Source organism: Ixodes scapularis, unplaced genomic scaffold (genome assembly GCF_016920785.2).
Source record: "Ixodes scapularis isolate PalLabHiFi unplaced genomic scaffold, ASM1692078v2 PGA_scaffold11__112_contigs__length_91849675, whole genome shotgun sequence".
Classification (NCBI taxonomy): domain Eukaryota; kingdom Metazoa; phylum Arthropoda; class Arachnida; order Ixodida; family Ixodidae; genus Ixodes; species Ixodes scapularis.
In genome coordinates this window covers 81,596,124-81,600,849 of record NW_024609837.1, presented here as the reverse complement: position 1 = coordinate 81,600,849, position 4,726 = coordinate 81,596,124, and positions in this window count along the sequence as shown.

Here is a 4,726-nt window from a genome sequence, read left to right as displayed (position 1 = left end):
GGGGTAGTTTTTCAAGTAACGGCCACTTACTTTTTCTTCTCAAGTAATCGAGTGATCTGTAGTTGAATACATTTTTACCCAGAGTAATTGCAATCGTTATCGATTGCTTTGTTCGTGTAACGTGTACGAGACTGGACAATTGTCAGCTCAAGAACGAGTAAAAAAAAAAAGAAAGACTCATTGGTTGAGTACGCGCATGCTGTGGCGCGGCATGCTTAATCAGAAGCCGAGGAGGCTGACGCTCTTACCTTGACCATACTCGGACCCTAAACGAAGATCCAGATAACGCGTCAGCAATGAGCTGACGTAACAAAGTTAATGAGCTTTATAGTCACAGATTTGACATAAAGCGTGGGCGGGTTTCCGGGCGCATTTGTATTGCTCCGTAGCCGATAATATTGCGACGAAAGCCGATTAGAGAGCCCAAAGAACGAATCACAAAGCATGAAGCGTGAACACAATAGGCTCTCCATGAATAAGCGAACAGACTCTTATTGAAAATTCCGAGAAGACGTGCTGTTGGCGATTTACGTACTCGTGAACTTCGAGGACCCACAATGCCCACTAGAGTGATCGCTTCTTACGAGTTTCATGAAATATTTTATTACCATTTTTCCAGGCGATTAGCTAAAGGACCGCGGTTAGCGAGGGATTTTGTCGGATTTTTCTTATTACTCCCGTAAGATGTTATTGTTAACTTATTATATTAACTTATAACTTATCGTTATGTGCCCGGGAGGGTTCGTATTAGTGAACACTAAAAGGGTCTATAGTGGCTACATGGTTCAGTCACCGCCCAATTAAAGGAGGGTGGGGCTTGTTATCTTCACTGCCCTCACACATCGTAATTGGTCTGTAGCGATCGAGCGATGACCATTGGCATATCTGGCGCGCCAAGGCACGCCGCAGCGACGCATCGCCGGGTGACACGTCTTGGTGCACGAGACATGTCAATGGTCAATGGTTATCGAGCGATAACCAATGACATGTCAGACGTGTCATTGGTTATCGCTCGACCGCTACGTGTCTTTCGGCGTCCTTATCGAGTAATACCGCGATCCCATTGGCGACCCAGCGATAAGAAAGTAAGCGGGACTAACTGCCACGTCCTGCTTTTCTTTACGCATTGATTACTGTACACGAGAAAAAAAAAAACAATAATAAAAATGTTATGCGCGTATACGTTTCTGCAAAACAGGCAACAAATTACCGTAAACAAGGGTGAAGAATAAAGATCAACATGATTTAAATCAGGGTTTACACCGTGATTTCAATCGTGATTAAATCATCAAACACTTTTCCCCCTAAACAATCTCTAAAACATTTTTCATTTACCGATTTGTCTGTAATTTTATGCTTTCCATGGGAATTTCCGGATTTTGCTTTTAAAAATATAAGGATCAAACTCAAGAAAAATTTATAGAAGGCAATACCTCTAAGAAAAAAAGAAGAAACAGAAAAAAAAAACATATTTGTGAAAAAAAAGTGGGATGGGCGCTCAGGGGCGCTGAGCTTCTGTCGTTTCACTTTCCTCGTCATCCCTGTGCGCATCAATATTTTCCAAAATCAGGTAATGATAATCATAATCTTAATATTTATTTGCGAGACAAAAGTGATATCCTGGATGTCGTGCAAGACTGTGCGGACTGCTTAGAACCCGTACGCGGGTGCGCTTGCCAGTCCGCCGCCCAAATCGTATTATTAGCTTTGTCGTTCTTTTGTCGCCCTTCTACTGTTCGCCGCAATAAACCCTTTTTAAAAGCGCCACCTGGTAGACGCTGCGCCACTTACCCGAGTTAGCCATTTGCTCGGGGGCATCATCCTCTGAGCACACATTGGACACGAGTGTTGCGTCAACGTTCGGCGAGACCTCGGATCCAATCACACGCTTCGTGCGCAAGAATGTCGACCACCAATTTTGCTCGAGGAGGGTTTCACAAAAGCGCATATTGCTTGTATCCGTGTTCCACAAGAACGTGACTTAAAATTTTTTTTTTAGAGTAGCCATTATGACTGTGTCACTAGCTATCAAAACTAAACTTGTTTTCGGAATGCCCAGGCTTACTCTTTCTGTAACGCTATTATGCATTAAGAAAAAAAAAAAAAAAAAAACTAATGAGAAAATAGCTAAGCAATGTGAAGCCGGAACCAAAATTATCATTTTCTCGCGCTTTCCAGTGAAGTGACGTCATATATTGTATAATCTCCGAGTCGAGCAGACGCTTTAAAAAACGCTGTATTTTGCGTATGTCTTTTTTTGATTTTCTGGGCGTGAGCTTAACCAGCATTCATTTCACGCCATACATCGGTCGTTCAGTAGATCGTCGGGAACGAGCTGTTCTGTCACCCTATTGTCCTCCATATTACAGCATCTTACGTCACGTTTTCAGTGTGGCCAGTAGAGCCCTGCAGCCTGTCAAACTCATTCACAAACTTCGCGAAAAAAAAATATGGTTGTGACTTGGAACTTGGGTTACTAGTTCAGATGTGTCTAATGTATTTAACCAATTTCAGAGGCACATCAGAGGCTATCAACACTCGAGAACTGTTTAAACATCCTACAAAGGAAAGTTTGCAGAAACTGTCTGATGCGTGTTTCTTTCTTGTTTGAAGGTCCGTTTACATTAGCCGTACAAAAACTGTCGACAGACATGTTCGCAAACATGTATCGAAGATGCGTGAGCCGCGTCCACATATAATTTTGTCATCGTGTCGTTGTCATTTGTATGATATGTACGAGCTGCCGGACTGCGACTATGAAGACACCAGGCTATGCGGAGCGCAAGTTTGTCTGCTCCTTTGCAGGGGTTGTGATGATGTCAGAACGCCTTGCTCTTATTGACTGATTTAAAAAAAAAAAAAAAATAGTGGGCAGACCTCAAGGCGTCTATCCACTATCCTTTTTATTACAGCCAATCAGAGCTCGGCGCCGTTTTGACGTCAGCGCATCTCCTGGGCAAGAGGCAGACGACTTTCGTTCCGTATAGCAGTGATGCTGCTCTGGCAAAAGGTCTCATCTATCTACAGCGGGGACACCAGGCGCCCATGTGTGCTCAGTAACGTTCCCCCTGTTCAGACATACGCAGTGAACAATCAACAAGCAGAAAGAATACGTGAAAGCCGTATGTTTAGAAACCATTCCAATTATTGACTTCAGCGCGCCGCCATATTGGTCTATCTGGACAGTGGATAGCGTTCCGAGAATCTTCTGCGTGATATTACACGCTGCGCGTCAGTCCGCAGCTCATTGACTCGTCATTTGTCGCCACTGCGCTAACCGCTGGTAAGGTGTATAGATATTCGAGTAGCCAACGAGTCGGTCGTAGCAGCAGCACGATTCATCCGAGTCCACCGGCGGCGCGGCAGCGCTCCTCGATCGGAAACGACCTCCGCTAATGGTATGCGCGCTGGTCGCTCGGGGCGGCGGCCGGTCCGTCGGGTCGGCATATTCACGCGTGCTCGACGACTCGGTCGTCCCCGTTCGAAAGCTCGGTTCCGCGGGAAGCCCTTTAGCGTTGCAGCGGCGACTGTGGCCAAAACCGGATCAAGGCTCTCCTCGCGCGCGAGTGTGTCTCCCTCCCGGGTGAGCTCCTGGCAGGGCCAGTCGGACACTTAGCAGCGGCCGCCGCCGCCGTTATCGGACCTTGCATCGGACGGACCTCGAACGGACCTCCCCGTAAGGACTTGGGCACGCCGGGGTGGCTGGGCAGGGCGCCCCAGGGCGCCGAGAAACGAAACGGCCCAGGGCGCTACGAGACACATTTTTTCGCGCGGAGAAGCGGGTCGGGCTGGTGGTGGCGACACCCTCTAGATGGCAAGGCCATAGCGTTGAATGTTCGACGTCATCCACGATTGCTGCGTCTGCGTTTAGCTGCGATGCTGTTCAGGCAGGAGCCCCAGTCAAATGCCGACGCAAGTCCCGTGTCCAACCGTTGCCCGTCACTCTCATCCCCTCATCGTCGTCCATATCACTTTACCTGTTTCATTTAGTCTTGCTTCCCATCAGCTCGTATCGTCGGCGGCTTCTGGACTTAAGGTTAAACGAAGTATAGAGCCATGCGGTCAGGCCTTTCAGTTATCCTCTCATTCTTTCTCGCTGGCCGCCTTTAGGTGACGTAAAAAAGCCGCTCTTGTGGCCTTGTTGGGTGGTGACGACGTTGGCGTGCTCCAGGCTCGATTATCGTGGCGCCTGCGCTGGTCCCGCAACGTTCGCCGAGAGATGTTTGCCGTCGGGCTTAGAAATAAAAGTGCAAGTGAGAAGGCGGTATGCGAAACCTGGCGGAATTTCTCGAGAATGTTCACTTTTTGTCTTGTCTTTTTTTTTTCGTTCTTATCGATATGCTTAATTGGGTCGTTTTGTGTCTGTGTCCGTCGAAGCGAAACGGTATTCGATTAATCGGTGATTGCGAGGGTGATGATTGGGTGCGGGGGAATGTGGGCATACAGAGAGGGTGAATCGGCGCACGGGTGTCGGCGCGTGTAGTGTGATCGATTGATTGATTACTGAACTGAATGGTGGGCGGATGAAGGACAGAGAGGATAGCGTGAACTCCTTCCCCTCGCCGTTACTTTGTATCGAGGGACGTGCGCGTCCGGATGTTTTCGAAGACCGTTTGGCGCCGGTTCTGATCAACACCTTCTCGACAACAAGGCCGCACTTCTGAATGTTTACGTCACGTCGCGGAGGCCAGTGCGCCCATGAAGTGACACTGCATCAGTGTTCGGC